Source organism: Prionailurus viverrinus, chromosome B3 (genome assembly GCF_022837055.1).
Source record: "Prionailurus viverrinus isolate Anna chromosome B3, UM_Priviv_1.0, whole genome shotgun sequence".
NCBI lineage: Eukaryota > Metazoa > Chordata > Mammalia > Carnivora > Felidae > Prionailurus > Prionailurus viverrinus.
In genome coordinates this window covers 21032856-21048432 of record NC_062566.1, presented here as the reverse complement: position 1 = coordinate 21048432, position 15577 = coordinate 21032856, and positions in this window count along the sequence as shown.

The window sequence follows — 15577 nt, the reverse complement described above, 5'->3', positions numbered from 1 at the left end:
TGACAAGAGAGAGGCTAATTCTATCACATGTGTAACCCAAAAATAGAGATTATGGGTGAATAATGAAAATGAGATTTCAACACCTTTGACTAATAAGCTCCTGCTTTTCAACTTTTTTCAAGATGCCATTTCCAATAGAACAATAAATACTCAGAGAATGATTTTCCAAACAGTATCATTAAGTAAGAGCCTTGAAATTCCTGTCTAATTGAGTTATAACTAGAAAATTGTTTGAGGGGCACCTGGATGGCTCAGTCGGTTAAGTGTCCAACATCGACTTAGGTCATGATCTCCCAGTTCATGAGTTTGGGCTCTGTGCTGACAGCTTGGAACCTCGAGCCTGCTTCAGATTTTGTGTCTACCTCTCTCTGCTCCTCTGCTCCTCCCCTGCTTGAACTCTGTCTCTTTCTCTCTCTCAAAAATAAAATAAAACATTAAAAATAAAAATAAAATTGTTTGATTTCTGCTTGTCCACAGAATCCAAAATATTGTCCAGACAACAAACCAATACACAGGAGCAAATGTGAGCCTTCATGGAGAGGACCCTGAATTTCAGCAGAGGCTCACCACAGTTGGGAATCTATTGGTTGTAGTGACAAAGTATAACAGAGTCCTTTCTTAAATGTTTGCTGCAAAGATCAGAGTTTCTTCAGATTAAAAACTGTATGCTGGGGTGCCTGGGTGGCTCAGTCAGTTGAGCATCTGACTTTGGCTCAGGTCATGATCTCAGGATTCATGAGTTTGAGCCCTGCATTGGACTGTCTGCTGTCAGCACAGAGCCTGCTTTGGATCCTCTGTCCCACTCTCTCTCTCTGCCCTTCCCCTGCTCATGCCTTCCCTCTAAAAAATAAAAATAAACATTTGAAAAGAAAAGAATGAAGAAAGAAAGAAAGAAAGAAAGAAAGAAAGAAAAAGCTGAAAGAAATAAAACTGAATATTTCCCCAGAGCCTTGGAAAAGGCACCATTATTTGTGACCTATGACTCCATATGTGTCTGTCTACCTATTAATCTCATGTCATGTGGACTTCGTTCCCTAGTAGTCATGGCATTCTTTCCCCTGGAGGGCATGATAGTATTTGAGAAAATGGGACCATATGTAAAAATGACTTTAATTCCAACTTGGTCTCAGTCTGCAAGCAAGGAACATGGTGCCTGGCACCAACAGAGGAAATTCAGCCAACAATGGGCTAATCCTTCACATGTGATATTTTCTGTTTTTCTCAAAATCTCTCCTCTTCATCACATTCCTCTGATTTCCTTTGCTTTTATCTAGTACCTCACCCCATGCCCTATGTTTAAGCTTCCTTTCTGGAACCCCTCTGATTTTCTTTGCTTTTGTCTAGTACCTCACCCCATGCTCTATGTTTAAGCTTCCTTTCTGGAGCCAATCAGTTCACACTGGTTGTCTGGCATTTGCATATCTTTTCCTATGCATGGGAACTCCCCACCTCATGCAAGTTTGTGGGAGACAAAATCTATTTCCATATATATTCTGCAGAAGCTGGATACACCTGGTGGTCTGCTTTGACATTCTTTGTAGCAAGATGTAGGTTCTGGCCATTTCAGACAACCATACTCTGAGTCAGGAGCAAGGAATCAGAGCAAGTAAGCAACATCGGTGGCTGTCAAAAGATGCAGAGAGATCAAGCTTCTGAGAGAATTAGTCTGTTTGGGGTGCCACACAGACTATGTGACTGAAGCAACAGACATTCATTTTTACAGTTTTGGGGATATGGAAATCCAAGATCAAGTGACCAAGAAGGGTCGGTTCCTCATGAGGCTTCTCTTCTTGGTTGACAGACTGACCCTTTCCTTCTATATCTTCACATGATCATTCTTTGTATGTGCGCATGTCTGGTGTCTCCCTCTTCTTATAAGACCACAGGCCTTTTGGATTAGGGCCACCCTTTGACCTCATTTAACCTTAATTACCCTTTTAAAGGCCTTATATTTAAAGAGAGTCACATTGGGGGTTAGAGCTTCAACATATACATTTTGAGGGTACACAATTCAGTCCATAACACTGGGCAACAATGCTGCAGTCCACATATAGTGTGCAGGCCATTGGTCACATGCCAGCACAGTGTCCACTGTGCAGCCAGATGAGTGATACTCCCACCTGGAAAGCCCTGTTACATGGTTTGGGACATAGTTCTGGCCGGGTAGTCCCGGATTTAGCTCTTTAGCCCTCCTGGAGAAAATTCTTTTCAATGTGCTACCAAGGATATTGAACAAGGAAGTGAACTCTTAATTTCACCCTACTCCAAACTGTAAAACTGTAGCTATCAATTTGAAGACTATCTTTACATTCTCAATTCCTGGATTTCAGCTTAGTCATAAATTATTCCCCCTCAATTAAAAAATAATAACTGGAAATCATGATTCTGGACTAATTGTGGAAATTTACATAAACCAAATTACACCTGTTAGGAAACTGGCTTTTAAAGTGGGTCCCTGGGCAAGGGTCTCACTTGGGCACTCATTAGAAATGTAAGTTTGTGGTCCCATTCAGACCCCAGAAATTCTGGGAGTAGATCCCTGTAAAATGTTTCAATAAGCCCTCCAGGCAATGCTAATGCACAACAATGTTTGAGAACCACTGGTTAAGAAAAACTTTAATTCAGGGGCGCCTGGGTGGCGCAGTCGGTTAAGCGTCCGACTTCAGCCAGGTCACGATCTCGCGGTCCGTGAGTTCGAGCCCCGCGTCAGGCTCTGGGCTGATGGCTCGGAGCCTGGAGCCTGCTTCCAATTCTGTGTCTCCCTCTCTCTCTGCCCCTCCCCCGTTCATGCTCTGTCTCTCTCTGTCCCAAAAATAAATAAACGTTGAAAAAAAAATTAAAAAAAAAACAACTTTAATTCAAATATAAAACATGAGGGCCAAAAAACTTAATAAAAAAAGAACATTGCAATTATCACCATGAACCTGCTTGCCCCATATTCCTCAACCTCATATGCATGGCATCCCAATGCTATTTATGCCTAAAGTCAACATTTTTATACAATTTGTGTGATTGGAAATGTGTTTTTTACATGTGTAGGAGTATGCTGTTAACTAAGAGTGTGTCTATTAATCCCTTTTATATGCCAACTATATTTTAGCTATGTGGAATACCACTCTGGAACCCCCATTTTGCACAAAGATCTTATATATCTATCATGTAGTAGAGTGAGGTTTTCAGTGTTCATCAAGGAAGGGAAGCTTCTTGTTGCTATTGCCATGGCCTCATGGGGCTACCTCTGTCCATGAAACCCCACACTCTCTTTTGATGTCTCTAATTCGTGGGAAATGTTTCCTATGTGGCCATAAATAAGACACCAATAAATTTCTTCAGCATAAATATTTTTCCAGTTTGACAGTGTGTCCCACTCTGTGCTTAGTTTAGAAACAACATGTTAAGAAAAGCAAGCATTTCATACTTATAGCTGATTTACTTGAGGGCATCATCTCTAGGGCCTAAGAGAATACTGGGACACCCTAAGAATATTTTCTCCAAGTCTTATGTAATGCCACATAGGCATGTACAACAGTAAATGTTTACTAATTCAGAATCTGAGAAATCATTATACAGTGGTTAAGGAAGGCTCCAGGATCAGATGCCCATTCTACTGCTTTGGAGAAATCAGCTTTAGTCTGTGAAATTTTCTAGGTTTCTGTGTCCCTGTCTGTAAAAAGGAGGTAATAATTTTCCTATTTCATAGGAACAACTCTTAAAATATAAAATCCAATAGAAGTAACATGTTTAAACTCTGGCATACCCTAAGTTGCAGCCACTACCTCCCATGAAAGAGCTTCTTTGACATTTTTTTAAAATTTACTTTAGAGAGGGAGAGAGCTCAAGCAGGGGAAGAGGCAGAAGGAGAGAGAGAGAATCTTAGCATGCTTGACATTCAGCACAGAGCCCCATGCAGGGCTTGATCCCCAGATCCCCGTATCATGACCTGAGCTGAAATCATGAGTCCCATGCTCAAACGCTCACTCAATTGCCTGAGCCACTAAGGCATCTCCCTTTTTTGACTTTTTTTTTTCAAAGGAGACTCTTAGGGTCACACCTAGTTAGAAGGCCAAGTGGAGGACGCTAGAGCAGGGAGTGGGTTGCTGGAGGCTCTGCTCATCCAGCTCTGACTTCACACTCCTGCTTGCTGTTAACAACTTTTATCTGCTTTACAGAAAACATTTAAAAAAAGAAGAGGGGAAAGAAAGAAAGAAAGAAGGAAGGAAAGAAAGGCAAATCAAATGGACAAAGAGGATTTATGTTGGAGGCCAAATCAGATAGGTGGTAATCTGGAGGAAAATGTTGTGTGAGGAGGGCACCAGGCTGCAAATTAAAACTCTTAGATTCCTCTGGATCCAAAATAGGTTAGCTAAACTCCCTGTTGGCCTCTTTTCTTTCATATACAAAATATGAAGACAAGGTAAACTTCTAAGATTGTTTCCATGACATAATACTAATCATTTTGTTTAGATATCCCAAATGTTTTCTTCTCTTTTTTTACAGGAAATCTATGTGCTAATTAAAAATATTTTTTGCCTAAACACAAAGAGGAATGAAGAAATTTTTGGAGGTGAAGTATGTTTATCACTGTGATTGTGGTGATGGTTTCTCAGGTGCATGAATATTGTCCAAAGTCATATAATTGTATACACTAAATATGTACAATTTTTATATGTCAAACATACCTGAATAAAGCTGCTAAAAAATACCTCTTTTTGCCTCTCATTTAGATAATGTCTCTACTGACTAGATTGGCTGAGCCTTTGTTTTTGTAAGCATTGGAGAGTATAACTATAAAATTTTAAGTAACACATTCATTTAGAACCTCTTGTCCTTACCCTTTAATCCTAATTAATGTGGCTTTACAACACTATTTGTAGCCATGACACTTTTTAAACAGAAACTTTCAATCATTTTATTATATTTAGATGATCAATGCTGTACCAGGATAGTTATTAGTTATTTCAGTTTGGTTTAATGAAAGTCATAGCTATTCAAAAAGAAGATAACTTAAATTCTCTTGTTAAAAGAGTAATCATTTCAAAAATCAAAATTTTTCACTATACGAGATGTGAAGCATGGTACGTGTTTTATATTTAAGTCAATAGAAAATGACTTTATTTTTTTTTCTGTAGAACAAGATGCTATGGAAACCAAGCATTTCTTAATATCATACCTCTATTTTAGCAATGTGGCTTGTAAGTGATAAAGCTTTATAGTACTTCATTTATGGAACACTTTTGCCAAACATAAGGGAATACTATATATGCTGTTATGGAAAATGATACCACAGACTGATATAATGTTATCATCATGGAAGACAATGGCACTTTCAAAATGTTGACATCCTCAAAATAAACAACTTCCACTTAGTATATCAGAAATAAGTGTTTTCTAGAGCACAAAGTAGAGTTAATCTCTAGACCTAGAGAGAAAGATACTGATGTGGTCAAACAAGTCAGCAATGGTAGAAAATTAGTGTTATAGACATTTGGAAAAAGGTGTGCAGTCTTCTGCAAGTGCTCTTCAGGATTTCATGTATTTACTTTAGGCTTTGGCCATAGCACTGGGAAGAATGACTTTCCAGTCCTGTTAAGGGAATGGACCAAAAAGGATACTAGGTGTAAGAAAAGGAAATCAGGATAGTCAGCTTTCTTCTTTAGAATGTACTCAGGAAAAGGCAGCCCAAAGAACCTTCCTTCTGGCCAAGGTTTGTGGGAACCTTCTGGTTCCACTCTTGTTTGCCATCTACCCATTCACTTTATTCATTCACTTATTCCTTCCTTCCACAAAGTGCTATTGGACACCTCCTATGTTCTACGCTCTGGGCAGCAGGAACAAGCAGTATGAAAAACAAAATCATGGGGTTCCCATTCTTTTCAATTGAAAAGCAGTTTATAAACAAGAAGGGCACTCTCCCAATGACTGAGTAAAGTGAACTTCCAGAAAAATGATGTGGTGACCCCTGGATTGGCCTATGGATTGCTGCAAGCCCTCTGCTTCATGGCTCATATGATGTTGCCAGTTGCATACCAGCCACCTACCCTTCCACAGAGCTGAGCAACCTTGTGTCAAGACAGCCTATTGGCTTCTGGAGAGTGAAATACTGACACTGTTCAAGCAGTCCTGGAGAGGGGATTTTGCATCTTTGACTCAAAATGAAAAAAAATTTAGGACTATCAGGGGCCTAGCCAAAAATCCTCATTTGCAAAGAAGATTTTACAGATCATTCAACATTCCTAAAAGACTACTGGAACTTCACAAGCTGACAAAACCCAAAGGACAGCTGGGTAATTTTATACAGATACATTTAGATCCATGAAACCTACTGGAGCCTTTCCAACCCTGCCAGTGCAAAATCTGGCCCCATTTGGAAGCTATGTGTGCACACTTCTGTCAGCCTCTAAAGAGCAGCACCCCTGCATGGCTGCCCTCATTTGCTCAGTGACCATCTTCTGCTGGCACTCCTCTGGCTCTCTGCTCAGATGGACTCCCTTGATTTTCAGAGTACCAGCTTCCATTCTCCCTTTGAGTATGCCTGTTATGTCCAGTCTTCTCTAGGAACTCTGACAGATTGTGTGAGTCCAAAAACTACTGACCTCTTTAATATCTCTTTGTAAAAACAGCTTTCATTTCTCTGTTCTCCATATTTAAAAGAAACAAAAGCCACCCCAATAATGGAAGGAAAGTATTTGAATTTGAATTAGATCTCTGTGATTGCTATGTGCTCTCCTGAACTAAATTTAGGCATGTATGAGTCCATTTTTCCTCTGCAGAAGCTAAAGCTGTGACTGTAAATTTAGTCACATACCTGATACACATTGTGTACAGCTAGGCATGTATGAATGGTCTGTTTATCTTGTTTCAACTGTGGGCTTCAACCATGCTTCAACCGTGGGCTCTCTTCAGGTAATGCTGGGAAAGTCAGACTCAAAAGCAGGAGAAAGAGGTTATAGAGCCACAGCAGGAATTTTTTGGGATTCTAGGTACAATAGATGAGAAGATGGGTAATGAAACATCATAAATACATACATCTTCAGCACATACTTAAAGTCTTTGAGTCAGTAATTTCTTTAGAATAGGTTAATCATTGAAACAACATGGATGGACCTTGAGGGCATTATGCTAAGTGAAATCAGTCAGATAAAGAAAGACAAATACTGTATGATCTCACTTATATGTGCAATTTAAAAATAAAATGCAAACTCATAGAAAAAGAGATCACATTTGTGGTTATCAGAGGGGGGAGCCAGGGAATTGGATGACTGTGGTTACAAACTACCAGTTATAAAGAAAAATAAGTACATGGGATGAGTTGCACAACATGATGACTATAGGTAACACTGCTGTATAGCATATTTTAAATTTGTTAAGAGAGTATACCCTAAAATTACTGATCACGAAGAAAAAAAACATTTTTCTTTTTTTTCTTCTTTTGTGCATATATGAAATTATGGATGTTAACTAAACTCATTGTGTTAATCATTTCACAATCTATGTAAGTCAAGTCACTATGCTGAACACCTGAAACTTATACAGTGTTCTATGTCAAGTAAATTTCCATTAAATGGGAAAAAGATTGAGTACTTCTGGGGATCTAATGTAAACATGATGACTTTAGTTGATAATATTATAACATATAATTGAAATGTGTTAAGAAAGTAGATCTTTGTAAAAAAATTTTAATGTTTATTTTTTGAGAGAGAGGGAGAGAGAGAGAGAGAGAGAGCATGAGCAGGTGAGGGGCAGAGAGAGAGGGAGACACAGAATCTGAAGCAGGCTCCGGCCTCCAAGCTGTCAGCACAGAGCCCGATGCGGGGCTCGCACTCGTGAACCATGAAATCATGACCTAAGCCAAAGCGAGATGCTTAACTGACTGAGCCACCCAGGCTCCCCAAGAAAGTACATCTTAAATATATTCACATACACAAGAAAGGTAACTATTTGAGGTGATAGGTATTTTAATCAACTTGATTTTGTCAATCCTTCACAATGTATACCTATGTCAAATCATCACATTGTGCACCTTAAATATACTACAATTTTATTTGTCAAGTATACCAGAATAAAGCTGGGGGGAAAAAAGAAAAAAATAATATGTTAATCATTGTGCTTGGTATTCCATCAGTTGATTCCCCAAATAGATTATAAGTTCCCTGAATGTGATCTGACCTCAGGCTACCTGGGCTCAGTCCTGGATTCAGTATACTAGTGTCAACCAAAAACAGGACAAATGCAAGAAATGTAGGCTTCCAATCCACTAAAATGAAGGATTCTTTACTTATGGTCTCAAATTTAGATAGGCAGATAAAAGGCATTACATATGACATCCTTTAAGGTTTGAATTTTTAGACCAGCAATATTAATGCCAGTATTTCTCAGAAAGATCCAAGGAGAATCTGAATCATTGCACCTGGGCGGCCACTAAAAACATTGATTCCTAAAATTAATAAAAATTTTAAAAGATTGATTGCTGATCCATGTGGATAGCTCCTACTCACACCAGAATGTGTAGTCAGACTTTGGAAAAATCCCTGTTTTAAAGGAAACAGAGCGATTTTTAGGCAAACTAAAGTTTGAGAATCCCATTCTGGGACTCAGGTGGCTGCCAGCAGATAAATAGATCAAGAAGGGGGTGGCTGGGTTTTCTTCCAGCTATTGAGATTTAAAAAATCCAGAACCATATATAGAACAGAAAACCAGTGATACAAACCAAGGAGTGGGCTTGATCCAGCCAGGAGATACTCTTTGAGCTATGCAGTGTCTAAAATAATTTGTACTTGTAAGGCAAATTTGCACTTGTAAGGTGGATCATGTTCTCCATTTTGCCATAGTCCACAGTGTTCCCTGTTGTGTCATACTCAATCCATCTGACTGACTTTGAAGGTATGACCCATGAAATGTGGACAATTGAGAAAAAACACTTGGGTCTACAGACTTAACAAGTTCAAAAGAAATTTAAAGGTAAACCAAAATGTCAATTTATTCAACAATAGTCATAAATAGTTGAAAGATGGATAAACATTCACACAGCCTGACCCTGAACTTCTGGTCCTATAGGTAAGTCACCTATGAAGGCTTATTACTAAAGATCTCCAAGAAAAGAATGGGTTTTCTATTTAAATATTGAATGGCTAAATGAAAAAAGTTTGGCACATTCCCTTCCACAATGTCCGCCATACAGACAAGAAAATTGCACTGGCCTGGGAAGTCTAATGTAAAAGATTCTTTATTGAATCATGGTATTCTTTGTGAATTTAGATATCCTGATTTTGGTTTATTGTATGTTGATTTCATAATTTAAATCTCAAAGATGATTCTTACTTCAAATCCTGAGCTAACATTTAAAATTCTCTTCTACATCTCCTATAGAAAGAAAAAGTAAAATTGACACTTGTTGAGGATCTGTTTGTGTTCTGTATATGATTGCATCAATGTCCATATTAGCCTGATGGTATATGCATTATTACTCACATTAGTATGTGAGGACATTGACCCCCAGGGTGGTTACATAAACTACCCAAGGTCACATCGTAAGTGGCCGGACTGGAATTAAAAACTACATGTATGAATTCCAAAGTTTAGACTTCCATGAATCATGTGGCCTCAGAATCCAGCCAAATGCTTTTCCAACATAACAAAACAGCAGTGTAAATACTCAAGGGCCCACACCTGATATTTATATGCCTTATAAGAAAATACACTATTTAGAGCACTATTTACTGCAGTACTTATATACCAATTAGTTAGTCTATAAACAACAAATATACAAAATGAGTTGTAAGTGCCACAGGGGAAATGGGAGTTTACAATCTGATGTCTCAGAGTTAAACAACTGTTCCAAAATAAGAATCTTAGAAATGCTGTAAGGCAGAACATAATTAATAAGAATAAGATGTGGAAATTCAAGACAAATGATGAGGGCAGTGTGAGAAATAAGCCCACTGACCAAATCAAAGGAGACTCTGAGCACAGTGAAGCAAGGCTTTAATCAACGTTCTTGCAAGAACTGGTGTCTGATGGACAGGCATACTCAGGGCAGTTATAGTAGGCAACTTATCTCCTAGTGTGCAAGTTCCTCCCCTGATTCCTCATTGGCTGAGTACTACAGAGCTTACAGCCTTACCTGGAAGTTGCCTATGCCCATGTAAGGCAAAAAATAGTCTGATTGGGACAAATGTACATTTCTTGAGGTGATGCAGAGACTTCAGTTCTTTGGCTCATGCTCATTGTAAAGCCCAAGAAATGGAGAGGGGAAGAAGAACCAGGAAGTGAAGTGTTTGGGACTCCACCGTTGGAAGGTGGGGGGTTCCTACATATTTCCAATAGGTTGTAAACCTATTGTTAACTAGACAGCACAGCTTCTATTTGTTATTTCTGAAAATGAATCATCTCAGGCAGCCTTCTCACAGGCAGCCTTCAAGGTCACAAAGGATTTGACCTGGGTTTTGCAGAATTTAGGACACAGAAGAGGTGGTGGCATTCTAGTATATCAGACTGAAATTTAGAGACCTTGGGATGTGGAACAAGGGCGCCTTATGACCATAAGTGGTTCTTCTCTTTTTAAAGCCCGCTGTTGTACCTCACTAGCTTCTTGAATTCCAACCTGTGGGGTTCAATGGTTCTGGCTTTGACTCAAGCAGAACTTTTGGTTGAAATGCAAATGTCCCCAGCCCTGCTGCTGCCACATCATTTACATGAGAAAACAAGCTGCTTGCAATCTGCTTTAGACCTTAGATTCCAAATGATTTTTCCCTCTCTTTACGTTAAAAATAATTTACAAAAATATTCTTAGATCTTTAAACTAAGATACAATGTTTAGCTCACAATAAGAAATGTGTCTTGTATTTAGTTTTTGTAAAACAACTTCCTATTTTTCCTTCTTGGGTTCAGTGGGGATATCTCTACATGGAACCCTTCTCACTCTGAAAACTCCCAGTAAATGGGCAGAAATGTTGTTTTTAGTTCACAAAGGCAAACTTCATCCCAGTAATCAAATACTTTGAGGGAAAAAAAACATATTGATTAGAACAGAACACACTACCCCAAAATATGACACCTTGGCAAATTGAATGTTTAAGCTGAAGAGATTTGAGAACATACCCCATCCTTCTCCCCTGAAGCATGTCATAAACCTTCCTACACCAAGAGGAAAGCAACACCCTCATTTCCAAGATGCGGTACACTAAGAAAATCAGAAGGGATAGGTCTTGTTAAGTTCCCCCAATTCATTATTCATACTATTTGTCTTATCATTCTTCCCACGACTTTCCACTCTATCAAACCTAACATAAAAACAATCAGCTTTAATAACTTCTTAGGTCTCCATTTCCTTATCAAGACTCCCTTGGCATGTAAAACTTATGCTAAATAACTTCATGTGCTTTTCACTTATTAATCTGTCTTGGTAAAAAACAAAATTCAACTGAGTACATTTTGATGATCTTACTAGCTTTATTTAAGATTTATGAATTAGGGAGCCTCTAGTCTAGCAGAGAGAAAGGAACTCCAAGGAGCTATACAATATGAAAGACTTTTATAGGAAGAAGGGGTTAGGAATGAGAAAGTTATGGCAGGCCAAAAAAGTAGGCTGATTATTACAAGGTTACTTCCCTTTAGGGGATGGCCAGGGCCTATTAACTAGAGCTGACTAGGTGATTCCTGATTGACTGGTTTTAAGGTTCCATTTATGGGAGAACCAAAATTATAATTAAGTTAAATCTCAGTATGGTAACATGGTAATAGATAGGAGGCAAAGGGAAGTTACTCAAATCAGAGGGATAAAAGCTGAAAGCTATCAGTGGAAGAGAGGCAGGGGAAAGGACAAAAGCAGAGGAGGAATGTATTTTGTTTTGTACAACCAACAGCTCCTACCAAAGAATCATAGCCTGGGTGTTTCCTCTGATAGCTCATTGCATGAGCCAATTTTAGCCAGTTTGGAGCATAGGACCTGGCAGAAGCCCCCCAGAGTTGTCATGAAATGATCTTTAGCTCATTATAATGCTAAGATTTCCTCCTATGCGTGGAGTTTTCTTCCATTTTGTTCTTTTTTTTTTTAATGAAGGAGAAAGAGGTTAAGGTCTTTCCATTTTTTGAACATACAATGTGTGCACTTTCATGCTCACATGCTAGGCATTCACAGTTTAACCCAAGTGCCTAAGTAATTGAATATACATTAGTTGTTTGGTGTATATGCAAGCTCCCTGCCCCCACCCTCTAATACACTAATGAAAGCTTCTTGTACTAAACCCCGAGGGAAACAGTGCTTTGAGAGCTATCTCCCTGTCTCCTTACTTGTAACAAGTAATAAAAAATTCTTTGCTTTCAACAGTTCCTTGGGTTATGTTCCATTTAATGCATCCCAAGGGGTGAATGCCTTCAGTTTGGTTACAACTGGACTTAATTATAAGCAACTCTATTTTGGTCTGTTGTATTGTTTTCACATGGGGTTGATAAAGGATAGATTTTTATTTTATTTATCTCACTTTATTTATTTATTTATTTATTTACTTACTTATTTATTTATATTTTAGAGAGAGAGAGAGAGTGTGAGCAGGGGAGAGGGGCAGAGGGAGAAAGAGAATATTAAGCAGGCTCCATGCTCAGCACAGAGCCCAACATGGGGCTTGATCCCATGACACTGGGATCATGACCTGAGCCAAAATCAAGACTGAAACACTCAACCGACTGAGCCACCCAGGCACCCTGATTCTTCTCAGGATGTTATGTAAGGTGGCCAGAAACCCTTGCTTCCTCCAGCTCATAGTTCTTTTCACACTTAGCTGTGTTCCCAATCTTGCATACCAAGGTGGCTGCTAAAACTCCAACTGTTGTAACTGGACTAAGGTTTACTCCTTGGTGGGATGCAGATAGAAACTACACTAGGTGTTGTTGTCCCAAAAAGTAACTATACTTGCAGCAAATGAGGAGATTCAGGGAATAACTTCCAAAGCCATGACTCTTTGAGCAAGGGTGAATGGATTCCTTTTATTTAGAGCTAGGATGAATATTTAGATAAGGAAGTCTTGTTTTTTGCCAGCTAAACCTATTAACCTGTCTTCATTGGTATAACTTAAAGATCTAGCCAGGGATCATAAGATGTCAAGGAAAACTTTTTTCTCCCCTACAAAGGCAACAGCTATGAAAATGCAGAGAAGGGCTATGGCATGGCATCTCTAAAGACTCTGCAGACATACAGTGTGGTTGCAGCTGGTCAGAGGCTGGTCTTTCACCTTCCACAACCTGTGACCTCTGTCACCACCTCAGGCTCCTTATTTACTTATGTTGAACTTCTCACTGCTTCTGGTGAAGGTGCTGGTTCTGATTCAACTTGGTCAGGCTGTTCCAGGTATGTAACTCAGCTCATGGTAACTCAGAAGGAGTACTTCTCCAAAATGTCTACATCCTCTTCTCCTGTTCCCTTTCCTCTTCCGGGCAGCATTAGTCCTCACCAGTCCACAAAAATTGGTCTTGTGAAGGCCAACAATGACCTCCATGGTGCTAAACCCAGCAGTCTTTAACCTACTTTATCTTTAGGCTGCATTTGGCCTGGCTGACTCTATATCCCCAGTCTCCAATATCCACATGGGTGTGGTCCTTCCCCTTATTGCCTTTATATGTCTGCCAAATGTCGCTTGACCTGAGTTACTCTGCCTACCTTCTTCACCTTGGTACTCAAGGCCCTTTATTCCATTGATTGTCCTTTATGACAGTTATCACAGAGGCATATTATTTGTTTGCGGTGTAGGGGAAGAAAGATTTTCCCTCCACTATCTTAGGTTCAAAACCTGGGTCTGTGAAATCAATTGATAATAGGGAAATTAACGGGGGAAAATTATGTTAATTTCATAATTTTTAATATTAGATGCATGGGAGTATTGCAGGGGGAAAAAAAGTGAAAATCCAAAATAGTGTTACGATTTGAGAGCTTGTATACTGTTTTAATATGAGAAGAGGAGGGGAGATAAAAGTCACTTGGGGGAGAGTAACTGATTTGAGGGAAAGCAAATGGCCCCTAAGAAGGATAGATGGGAGGAAAGATCATTTGTGACAAAGTCTGGATATGATGTTCACTCTGGTGTCCTCTCCTGTGATGAATCAATCTTCCCAAACTGATGAAAATCCTGGACCATACAGGGGTAGGAATCTATAACAATTGCATTCCAATTATGTTCATTTTGGAAGACCTGTCTTTAGTTCAGAGAAAGCTTCTCCTTACATTTGCTGTTTTTCAAGTGCCTATAGCTCAAAATAATAAATATATCAAAGCAGCATATTTTAGGGTGGCATGTCCTAAATTCCTTCAACTGTCTCCCCCACAAGACTTTGTCTTTCCTGTTCGCTGTTCTACCACTGAATTTGCCAGCACCCAGCAAGTTTTCAAGATATATTTACTGGCTAGATGGAATCAGCAGGCTCCCACCAATGGAATCATGGTTATGTCAGGCAATTCCAGGCTCTTGGATTCCTCTCTCCAGTACAACCATGACATAGCAGTTATAACTGCCAACTTGTTTTAGAAGCTGCTTTTTAGACACCTCACTAAACATAATCATCTAAATAAGCATTATCCTTCCTAAGGATTCAATTTGGTAAGACACATGTGCACTAACCCCACTAAAACAGCCATCATCTTAATATTTGAAATTCCTTCCCACAGATTATTTTAGAATACTGAGCACATTTCATAGTGGCAAATATCTAGAAAAGCAGAGACAAAAAAATGAGGTTTCAAATTATGTCATTCAATATAAATAATTTCTTTCTTTTTTCCTTCTCTTGGTCAAAAGAAGATCTGAACACAAAATACTGAGACCACTCATTTTATTGTGATATATATATATATATATATATATATATAGGATCAGCAATTTAGTACAGAAAAAATTATGTAAATAGAGGCAGCAACCTCAGCATAGGCCCATTACTTTACCAGAAGTCCACCTTAAAGGATTTTCAATTTTGTTTACATCTAAAATTAGATTCTGAAATTACAAAAAAGTCATTCACTTCATCCCTAAACCCAATGTTCATTTTACCAAGACCTCTAAAATCGTATACAGTAAAACTTTGGATTGCAAGTAACTTGTTCTGCAAGTGTTCTGCAAGACAAGCAAATATTTCTAATAAATTTTAATTTGATGTGTTGCAATACAAGTAGTACATGAAGCCAAACAATATGTGATCACAACTGACACAATGGTTACTGAAATTTGCCTTGATATACAAGTGCTTTGTATTACAAGCATGTTTTCAGAACAAATTATGCTCACAAACCAAGGTTTTACTGTATTATTATATTCTCAATTTCCCTAACATTGCTACAAAACTTTTATGTAATGTGAGTTATTTGAAGAAAACATTTTCATAATGGGCTTAATTTAAAACCTAGGTATAACCTTGCCATGAAAGAGCAAGCTAAGGTGTATGTTAGTATGAACAAAGAGATATTGAAAGATAAAAAAAAATAACAATTTCAAAATAAGATTTATTACCTTAAATCTTACTTGTTCTTTATCTCTGTACTCTATCCTCATTTACCTCCAGTACTGCACATTAGGAAAAACAACAACAACAAATAAAC